General features: G+C 45.1%; 1 pseudogene across 1 annotated transcript; it reads right to left on the reverse strand.

The window, feature by feature from the left end:
• Positions 1–3977: 3977 nt before the first annotated feature.
• On the reverse strand, positions 3978–9016 carry LOC310790239 (somatostatin-2 pseudogene; annotated as a pseudogene). Its single transcript, XR_014553929.1, has 4 exons — positions 8941–9016; positions 7918–8114; positions 6180–6405; positions 3978–4084 (listed from the first exon to the last, which is right to left on the reverse strand). The product of XR_014553929.1 is annotated as a somatostatin-2 pseudogene (transcript).
• Between the last annotated feature and the right edge of the window lie 2299 nt (positions 9017–11315).

An 11315-nucleotide genomic window follows, 5' to 3' on the forward strand; every position in this document is an offset into this window, starting at 1 on the left:
CGGTCGTGTCGGTCCTCCCTAGCTGGCTGCAGCCGAATGCAATGTTATTATCATCATCGTGTTAACCATCATCATCATCAGACACGTAGAGAATAAACAGTCCATGTTAGCTAGCAGGGTGTCCAGCTAACGTTATTGGCTGAGCTCTGCAGCAGCCGCATAGCATGTCGGTGAAGCTAGCCTGCTAGCTGCCTACTAGCCTCATATCAAACACATTCCTCCACCTTTAACGCTCTCATACCTCTCCCCAGCGGAATCTGTCGCCGTGTGTCGCGGCCACGGCGTCTAGTCACGCTTCATGTCGAGCGCGTCCCGCTCCAAACACAAGCTGACATTCGTGATTTTCCTTTTAAATCGGGGGGGAGAAAACGTCGTTGATACCTTTGTAGGTAGGTTAGCTAGATGGTTGCTAACGTTAGCGAGGTTAATGAATTCACCCAGGCAACGGATGCGGCGCGCGCGTCGAGCCCCCCTCTTGTCGTCGCCAGTAGTCTCGTGGGACACCTGTCTGTCCGTGTTGTTGTCCCGCTGTCCGCCTGTCGTCCCCGGGGCAAGAGCGGTGCTTAGCCCGGGTTAAAGCCGTTCCGTGCCGTGCTGTGCCTGGCACGCTCCGCTACACTGGCTCTGTGTATGGATGGAGCTGCTGCTGCTGGCTGCAGGTCAGTCAGCCAGGTACGGTGGTGAGAGTAGGGATGCGGAGCTGCTTGTGTCAAGGTTGGTACTGTAGTAGGAATGAAACATGCGCTTTCCGGTCAACATTTCAAAATAAAATGTGACAGGTCGGTTTTTGTTCACTCGAGTTCACTAATATGTAGCTGTATGTGTGTGTGTGTGTGTGTGTGTGTGTGTGTGTGTGTGTGTGTGTGTGTGTGTGTGTGTGTGTGTGTGTGTGTGTGTGTGTGTGTGTGTGTGTGTGTGTGTGTGTGTGTGTGTGCGTGCGTGCGTGCGTGCGTGCGTGCGTGCGTGCGTGCGTGCGTGCGTGCGTGCGTGCGTGTGTGTGTTAATAATAATAATATATAATAAACGAAGTAAAATAAGGAATATATATATTCCTTCAGGTGACCCCATTTGAATTCCAGGCGATCCCACCTAGGGTCATGACCCCAAGGTTGGGAACTACCTCTCTATGGCATAGCATTAGTTGCCCTGAGGCAACAAACCACTTCCTTGGACCTCACACCGCCCTTAAACTTTTTTTTAATAAAAAATATATATACGGTATATATATTTTTTAATATACATAATATCACCAGACCACCTGTCTGTGACCAATAAAACGTGGTGCTGAAGCTGGTGTGGCCTTTTTCCTGGTTGTGAAGCATCCTTCTCAGGAGGCAAAGCCACATAGGACACAGTACCACCAATTGGCAAGATCAATACCACTTTTAAACATGTTTAAATTGAAATAACTGTATGAAAAAATATATTTGCACATGCATGAGTATGCCAAGAAGTATACAGTATTTGATTGTTGAAAGACTTATTTTGTTCTCATTTATATAATAAAATTATTAAAACGACAATAAAATAGTGTGCATAAACAAAGTACTTTACTTTTACTTTACTTTATTGTCATTTAGCAGACGCTTTTATCCAAAGCGACGTACAACAGATTAAAATACATCACACAATTAAACATAGCAGAATAATGGAAATAGATTAAAACAGACAATATGTGATCATGATAAAAAATATGCATAGATAAAAGTAAATCCTGAATCAACACAATTTATTGTAACAATAAAACGTGTGACTTGTGTTTCTCTTAGCTGGCAAACAAGCAAGGTTTTGCTAATGTTTGCTACTATGATGGATATGATGGCTACATGTTCATATTAAACATTACATTTAGCTAACATTTCCTCTACATGTTAAATAAGCTACACAAAATTGGTGTATTGTGTAATGTTTTTGAGAGATAGGTTTAAAATGAATAACTATACAAAATAACAAAAAGCAATAACAATAGTAATTTTAACGTCAGTTCCAGCATCAAAGAAGGACATCAATTGATATTATTTGCTTGGCTCTTTGTCAGTTCAAACTTTTGTGAGCACACAACTCCTACAGAACTTGAATGGATACAACAGGCATTCCCATTCAAATCAATGTTACTGGATGGTGGCCATTTTCCCATGGTGCAGCTAATCAATAGTGTCTGGCTGCAGACCTCCACTGTAAGAGCCCCTCAGCTGCAGCTCGGCACTCAGGCTTCTTCTTCATGGGTTATTTTAATAGCTTTTTACCTCTGCTGTCAGAACAGTGCCACTATCAGGATTATTTTTCTGTCTGATTTTAATCACTCATCCAACAATGTTAATAACCATTAGGAGACCATTATGTTTCGTGATGTGGTTATGCTATCACAACCATTCTGTTGCTTGCTGACAATATATTCAGAGTGGCAGGTGTTACAGAAGAAGAATAGCACAACATAGAAGCTAACAAAAAGAGATGGGTTGCCAAGAAGCAGGCTTGTGAGGTATACAGATCATTGGTTCCCAAACTGTGGTGGTCTGCGGGGCTCCGGCTGGTGGTCCGCCAGAGTTTTTTGTTTTGTTTTGTTTTGTTTACAAACAGTTTTTACATACACATTAACCCTGAGAAGTAGCCGGATTGGGACGATTTTCGGAAATATCACAATATTTGGAAAATATCACAATTTTGAACATTTACTTTCAGAGGCTGCAGCAGGCTCAGTTTTGAAGCCAGAGTGAAGTTTCTGGCATCATATAAAACAAGAAGACTGAAGGAATCGATTTGTACCAATCATATCATGCTAGTTTGTCAGGAAGGTCCAATCTAATACCTAGATTATAGGCTTCAGGCATCAGTTGCTCTGTAAAATGCCCTCTAGAGGGCGTCTTTGACTAAAATATGTGTTTCCCATATCCCATACTGTTAACAGTAACTTGACTAACCCCTCTTCTGTTGTCAGACAAAGCTCAACAGTGTTGCCTTGTGGGATTGAACTAAACTTAGTGAACTTATTTAACCAATAACCACCATCTGTATGGGGCTAATTGAACTGTCTGTATGGAGCTCATAAACTATAAATGTTCATAACCATGCAGCGCTTTTCAAGAACTACCATGCAACTATAGTGTGGCAACCAATCTTTCAGGTTTCCGTGGACACTATTCCTTTGTCATGGAAAACTACTTCATGTTGTACTATAAAAGTTTAAAACCATTGCCCAACAATCCCATGTCCAAAAGAACAAAAGAACTTCAGATCAATAGTCCTTACCTCACTGATTATGAAATCTCTAGAAAGAATTCTGCTCCAATATCGTGTCAGTATAGGCTACAACAAAAACCAAACTTGACAATATCAATGTGATCGACATATCAATTTGATTATAAGCGAAGACGCTGTTGGTTCATATCATTTCTACAAACGCAACACCTATGCAAGAGCCCTCATTCAAGTTTCAATACAATACAAGCAGACATTTAGCTGTCCAGCGGAACTGAATGCCATTTGTTTCATTGGTGATATAGGAAATATAAATGTAGCTCGCCTGTATAAGTAAGTAAAGGTTAATTTATTAAATTTATTAAATTACCACGGACATGTTTGTTAATACTAACTCCAATGAATGCATGGGACCGGAACAAAATTAATCTGGCACAAGGTCTGTAATTCACAGAAAAAACGTACCCCAGCTACACGCTAGGTCTGAGGCCCCCAACCCAGACCCGGAGGTCAAGTAAGATTGTGGACAGGTGAACAAAACTCTTTCATCTGCCATAAGTGTGTGTGTGTGTGTGTGTGTGTGTGTGTGTGTGTGTGTGTGTGTGTGTGTGTGTGTGTGTGGGGGGGGGGGGGGAGGGGGGGGGGTAATCCTGTGTGTAATACTGTACAGTGTGTAATACTGTATATTCTCTTTGTGTTTTCTGCTGCGACAGTAATAAGGGACAGACAGGAGGCGGAGCCTGGAGCTTGATTGAATTCTCTCTTTAATTGATTATAGACAGGAACACCGCTCTGCTCAGCAGCTAGCCAGCCGGATGCTGATTGGTCGGGTACGGACCAGGTGTTCTGGGATTGGTTGGTTGGTCTGGTGGAGGCGTGGTCACGGCTATCAGACACAGGAAAAAAATGCGCAAGTCAAGTTTATTTATACAGCACCTTTCACAAAGCAGAGTCACAAAAACTGCTTCACAGGAGTAAAATAGTTAGAATAAGACCATAGAAACAAAACATAACAAAGGACATAAAAACACAGAAATACAGACAAAATCTTGTGTTGTTCAGACTGGCCTTTGCCTCTAGATGCTAAAAGAAAAAGGCCAGTCTGAACAAACAAGCCTATAGCTGCTTTTCAACAGACTGCAGATATTAAAGGGACTCTCCACAGAAAAAAAAATACCGATTTATTTTGCACATAATCTCACACATATCCAAAAACTGTAAACCGTTTTGCAGACATTCATTTAGCTTGACAGTTATTGAGAGTTGATTTGAGTTAAGTTGTGGATCTAAAACAGAGTATTAGGGCCATGCATGATGGGGGGGATTACAGGAGGGGGACAGAATAGTTTCCAATGACAGGAAGGAAATAGTTTCGAAATTTCGTGAAAACAGTCGAAATTTCAGTATTAAGCAGCAGGCAGAAGAAGAAATAAATCAGAGGAGTCTAGCAGCAGGTGAGGTACCTGGGGGTCACATGGGGGTCTAGCAGGAGGTGAGGTACCTGGGGGTCAGAGGGGGGTCTAGCAGGAGGTGAGGTACCTGGGGGTCACATGGGGGTCTAGCATGAGGTGGGGTACCTGGGGGTCAGAGGGGGTCTAGCAGGAGGTGGGGTACCTGGGGGTCAGAGGGGGGTCTAGCAGGAGGTGGGGTACCTGGGGGTCACAGGGGGGTCTAGCAGGAGGTGAGGTACCTGGGGGTCAGAGGGGGGTCTAGCAGGAGGTGAGGTACCTGGGGGTCAGAGGGGGTCTAGCAGGAGGTGGGGTACCTGGGGGTCAGAGGGGGGTCTAGCAGGAGGTGAGGTACCTGGGGGTCAGAGGGGGGTCTAGCAGGAGGTGAGGTACCTGGGGGTCAGAGGGGTGTCTAGCAGGAGGTGGGGTACCTGGGGGTCAGAGGGGGGTCTAGCAGGAGGTGGGGTACCTGGGGGTCAGAGGGGTGTCTAGCAGGAGGTGGGGTACCTGGGGGTCACATGGGGGTCTAGCAGGAGGTGAGGTACCTGGGGGTCAGAGGGGGGTCTAGCAGGAGGTGAGGTACCTGGGGGTCAGAGGGGGGTCTAGCAGGAGGTGAGGTACCTGGGGGTCAGAGGGGTGTCTAGCAGGAGGTGGGGTACCTGGGGGTCAGAGGGGGGTCTAGCAGGAGGTGGGGTACCTGGGGGTCAGAGGGGTGTCTAGCAGGAGGTGGGGTACCTGGGGGTCACATGGGGGTCTAGCAGGAGGTGGGGTACCTGGGGGTCAGAGGGGGGTCTAGCAGGAGGTGGGGTACCTGGGGGTCAGAGGGGGGTCTAGCAGGAGGTGGGGTACCTGGGGGTCAGAGGGGGGTCTAGCAGGAGGTGGGGTACCTGGGGGTCAGAGGGGTGTCTAGCAGAAGGTGGGGTACCTGGGGGTCAGAGGGGTGTCTAGCAGGAGGTGGGGTACCTGGGGGTCAGAGGGGGGTCTAGCAGGAGGTGGGGTACCTGGGGGTCAGAGGGGTGTCTAGCAGGAGGTGGGGTACCTGGGGGTCACATGGGGGTCTAGCAGGAGGTGGGGTACCTGGGGGTCAGAGGGGTGTCTAGCAGGAGGTGGGGTACCTGGGGGTCAGAGGGGGGTCTAGCAGGAGGTGGGGTACCTGGGGGTCAGAGGGGGGTCTAGCAGGAGGTGGGGTACCTGGGGGTCAGAGGGGTGTCTAGCAGGAGGTGGGGTACCTGGGGGTCACATGGGGGTCTAGCGGGAGGTGGGGTACCTGGGGGTCAGAGGGGGGTCTAGCAGGAGGTGGGGTACCTGGGGGTCAGAGGGGGGTCTAGCAGGGGGTGGGGTACCTGGGGGTCAGAGGGGGGTCTAGCAGGAGGTGGGGTACCTGGGGGTCAGAGGGGGGTCTAGCAGGAGGTGGGGTACCTGGGGGTCAGAGGGGGGTCTAGCAGGAGGTGGGGTACCTGGGGGTCAGAGGGGGGTCTAGCAGGAGGTGGGGTACCTGGGGGTCAGAGGGGGGTCTAGCAGGAGGTGGGGTACCTGGGGGTCAGAGGGGGGTCTAGCAGGCAGTGAAGCTCTTCCAGTAGAGGTTCTTGCAGCCGGGCTTACGCTCTCGGTTGGCGAGGCTGTTTGGGGGGTCGACCGAGCGCTCCAGCTCCATCCGTCCCCCCGTCGCCATGGAAACCACCTCCGCCTCCCGCTTGGTGTCGCCCTCTGGCAGGGAGAGCTGGGACAGCAGGTCCTCCACCGCACGCTTTCTCCACTCCTTAACACACGCGCACACACACACACACACACATGCAAGCACGCGCATAGTGTACCAGGGGTCAGCAACCTATGGCACGGGTGCCACCTCTGGCACGCGAAGGGTTAACCACTGGCACAGCAGCGCACAGTAGAAATAAGTGCACAATTGAGATTTTTTTTGTAGAAATGTTGAAGTTCCTGTCAAATGACTTCACAGCCATTTACAATTGTGTGGCATGTTATTTAGGATATTTACAGTAGTGACCCACTCTCTGCCTCTGATTGGTTGCCTTCCAGCAGCAGAGCAATCTAGTAAGATGCCACTTTCTTAATAGATTGATATCCAAGTCTTTCATAATGGTTAAACGTAGGTGTGTTTCGGCGGTAGATTCCCTGCCTACCAACACGAGGGTCGCAGGTTCGCTGGATTAGGGGTATGTGTCTTGGTCGCTGCACTAGTGCTTCCTCTGGTCGGTCGGGGCGCCTGGTCGGGGTGGAAGGGAACAGGTGGGAATAGCGTGATCCTCCCACGTGCTATACGTCCTGCGGTGAAGCTCCCCACTGTCAGCTGAAAAGAAGTGGCTGCCAACTGCGCATGTGTCGGAGGAAGCATTGTGCTAATCTACGGCTCTCCCCAGATCGGCAGGGGGGTGGAGTAGCGACTGGGGCAGCAGGGGGAAATTGGCCAAGTACAATTGGGGGAAAATCTGGAAAAAAAAGTACGTGTGTTTCTCCTTCCTACCAGAAATCTGGGCTTTTCTTTTGGCCATGTATCTCTGGCTAATTTGTTTGTTTACAACACACATAAACAGGCCGCTGTATGTCACAAACTGTGGTAAAAACCCGATTCCAAATGTGCTGCATACATATCCAAATAATCTTCCTAAAACTCCAATAATATCGGCATATCCCACATCTCTTAAGGTGAGACACCCCTGGGGAATAGAGTAAATTGTTGGATTACAAGTTATCTGAAATGTTATGTATAAATATGCAAATGAGGCAATATCTACTATTGATTAATTTATAATACTTTCCAGCAAGGACATAAATTAGGAAAAAGCCAGGTTCAAAATTCATGTTTCATTTTGTTGACATACAGCCAAAGGTTTTGCAGGGGGGATTTAGGATATTTCTTTTTATCACTCCATAAATCAGAAAATACTGTCAAAAGTAATTTAAAAAAAATTAATTTTGCCATGTTTTTAGGAATAAAATGTTATATAAATCAGGCTGTGAATGATATAAACAAACCCCTCCGTAAAAAAATAGAAAAAAAAATAGGAATAAAACTGGAAAGTTGTGTGTACATAATGTAAGTGCTGAAGTGGAGATTTTTGGCTCAGAGTATGAGAAAGGGAAAACAGACGTTTTACCCTTTTCACCTGCTGTGTAGCCAAACAGAATATGCTGTTCACATGACCCGTATCAGATTTGGAATAGCTTATTGTCATGTTTGGAATAATAGTGGGATTAGCATGCATGTGAACATACTCAATGAAATAAAATAAAAACTCTGCAGCTCTCTAACCTGTGACATGAAGCCGGCATTGCGAGCACGTTGCTGCAGCAGTCTGTGGTGCCGTAGCTCCAGGTCCAGCTCCAGATTCTGGTCCTGGTTTTGATTGTGGTCCTCCTGGTCTGTGTCGGCCTGGGAGGCGACGCCCAGGCCGGACAGAGCCAATGCCAACACAACCAGCACACTGGAACACCACATGGACCTCATCCCTATAGGGATAACAATGATGAGCGTTAAAATAAGAACAATGATGGAACAGAATAACAAGGAACGGTGGAAGAACGAATTACATCTACTCCCATTACTGTAATTGAGGAGCTATTTGTGTACATGTATTCTTTCAAGTCAGTAAATTTACTTTCACTTAAAGTTATAATCTCAAAGATTTCAGTTTCGTTCTCTTTGGCGACACCTATGGCGATGAGTTGTAATTGCAGGTAAAAATCCAAATGGTGTTGCATTTGTGTCACCACAGTCAGACACCCAGTTCATAATGCTGCAATACTGAAAATGCAAAGGCTTCCATTCCATCCATGGGCCATATAGGCTCAATCAGCATTGTGTTTACTCAGTTGGGAATTGATAGTGACATTTATTTCCATGAAAATCTTTGAGATTTTCACTTTAAGTATCTTTACCCTGAAAATTTGCACTGAACTCCATTTTAAATCACATCCATTACAGAGTAAAAAAAGAAAAGAAACATTGTGAACGGAAGTCAGCTGAGAAACGTAATCTGGCTTTAGCCTACAGTACATTGTGCACTTTATTTTGTAATTTCTAAATTTTCCAATTACTGTAACAGAATACATTTTGAACTCTGTCTTCTACTAATCCTTTAAGAACTGAATGGAAAAGTTCACAGCTAATAACGTTCTCTTTTCTAAATGTAATTATTTTACCCGCTACTTTCTACTTTTACGTCTTACTTCTTAAGCAACATATCAGTAAGATAACAACTTCTACTTGAGAAGGAAAGTCTAATACTTTTCCCACAACTGATAACAAGAAGCAAAGAAGAGAAAGAACCCGTACCGTCTCCTTGTCTGGTCTGGTTCTGTTCTGGTTCTGGTCTGGATCGGCCTGGATGGGGTTCTGATTCTGAAGGCATAGGGTGTCGGGGTGTCTTTTAAAGCGTCCTCCGCAGGTCACATGACCTTGTGTAGGCGGCGTGTCACCAGGTGATGAAGGAATGTGGCTTCGTTAAACAAACCTCTTAAGTATTTGATGACTCATTAACATTCTGGGCTTTAATTGCCTTTAAATGGAGACTCCACAATAAAGTGGTTAGCCCGGTATGAGTCTAGCAGCCCGCGCTAATCTACAGCAAATACAACCAGATGGTTCTGTGACTCTCCACAGGAGGAAAAAAACACATCTAATGGCTTTAAGAAGAAGAGTTAGCCTAGCACTAAGAGCATCATTTCATTAGCTTCTTCTGATATACCATTATATATATATATATATATATATATATATATATATATATATATATATATATATATATATATATATATATTATGGAATATTCTATGACGTGTGCCATTTATTCCCAGATTGACCAGGTATCTGATAATATCGCCTGACTAGTTTGACAAGAGGAGAATTTTGCCATCGAAGGTCATCAGTGTGAGAGAATGCTTATTCACTCTTCATTTGAATTTGACATGCTCCAAAGCAAATGAAACAAATGTGACATGATGTGCCTGAAGTGCATTCAAGGACACAGAGGGAAGCTTGGCATGCAAAACTTGATGATGTCTACATCAACAGGTTTTGCATCCCACCTTACTTCTTAAATCCAGGGACAAAGCAATGATCAGTTGCGTAATCCCTTGAAGAAAAGAGTAAAACATATTAAACAAAACATATAAAACATATTATATTATATATATAATATTATATAATATATTATATTATACATAGTAATTAAGTCAAAGTAATGAAAGTCAAAGTAATTAAGTCAAAGTAAGTTGACAGCAGCTTGGCATTTTGGTAAATCTTTGAGGCAATTGGAGCAACGGTGCACCAACTCCGGCCGGATAAACAGACAGCTCTCCAATTATAGTAGTAAGATATGATATGATTTTAAGTTACAGTAGCTTTGCACAGAACAGCCAATACATTTTACTTTTATACTTTATTGCATTTCAGAGCGTGTACTTTTTTTTTTACTTTGACTTGGGTAAACAAGTTGAATCAATTTACCTTTTTTTTAAGTAACTGCACTTCTAATAAAGAATGTGTGTATTTTATCTCTGCACACTTAATTTAAGAGAGAATAACTCAACTGTTATCCATTAATCTGAACCCAGAAAACAACTTGGGATTTGTGCCAAAATCTCTATCCTGAACAGAAAACCTGAAAATGACCACGCCCTTTTGGCACTACAGTTTAATAGAATTTTTTTCTCCCTATAAATATATCCTCATGAATTTCTACCAGTTTAACATTAAGAGAAATATTTGTTAGGGTTAGGGTCTTAAATTTTTAATATGTCAATTAGGTAATATATCATTAAATATGCAGAAATTAGCATATAAACCGTTGGGAGCTACAGCTTTTCTGAGGTGCTCAAAATGTTCAGAATGGCCATGTTTACGGGTCATAGAAGAGAGTAACATTATATATATTTCCACAGAGCCAAATCCAAGATGGCTGCTGGCGCAAGCTTGAAAAATAATCTTCTCAACCATAGCACATGTATGAAGACACTTTTTCATGTAAGCTGACCACGAGGATTCCGATTCTGGCATCAGTTTGATGTTTTTTTTTTCTTGTTTTTTTTCAGATTTTTATCCCATTTTTATCCCCCATTAGCGCTAATTTTAATTTATTTATCTTGGTTGCTGCTCCACCCTCTGCCGATCTGGGGAGAGCCGAAAACTGTCTCCATGCTTCCTCCGAGACATGGGCAGTAGCCAGCCGCTTCTTTTCACCTGACAGGGGAAGCTTCACCGGTAGGACATAGCACGTGGGAGGATCACGCTATTCCAACCAGTTCCCCTCCCTCCGAACAGGTGCCCCTAACGACCAGAGGAGGCACCACTTCAGCGACCAGGATATTGCATGTTTTGGTGAGGGGTTCCTATATGAAGGAAACCCCCAGGGGGCATGGGGAGAACATGCAAACTCCACACAGAAAGGCCCTATTGATGACCCCACCTGGGCGGTGGGCACTCGAGGACATGCGGATGGGCACGCACTCCTTCAGCCTCACAGCGTCCCAGGTGGAAATCGAACCCAGGACCTTCTAGCTGTGAGGCGACAGCGCTACCACTGCGCCACCGTGCCTCCTCATCAGTTTGATGTTATGACATTATTTTGACCCAGAAATCCAACATGGCCACTGGTGCAAACTTGAACAATGAACTTTTGAACCACAGCACCTAGAATCATGAAGACACTC

Source organism: Poromitra crassiceps, assembly GCF_964638095.1.
Source record: "Poromitra crassiceps genome assembly, chromosome: 15".
Lineage (NCBI taxonomy): Eukaryota > Metazoa > Chordata > Actinopteri > Beryciformes > Melamphaidae > Poromitra > Poromitra crassiceps.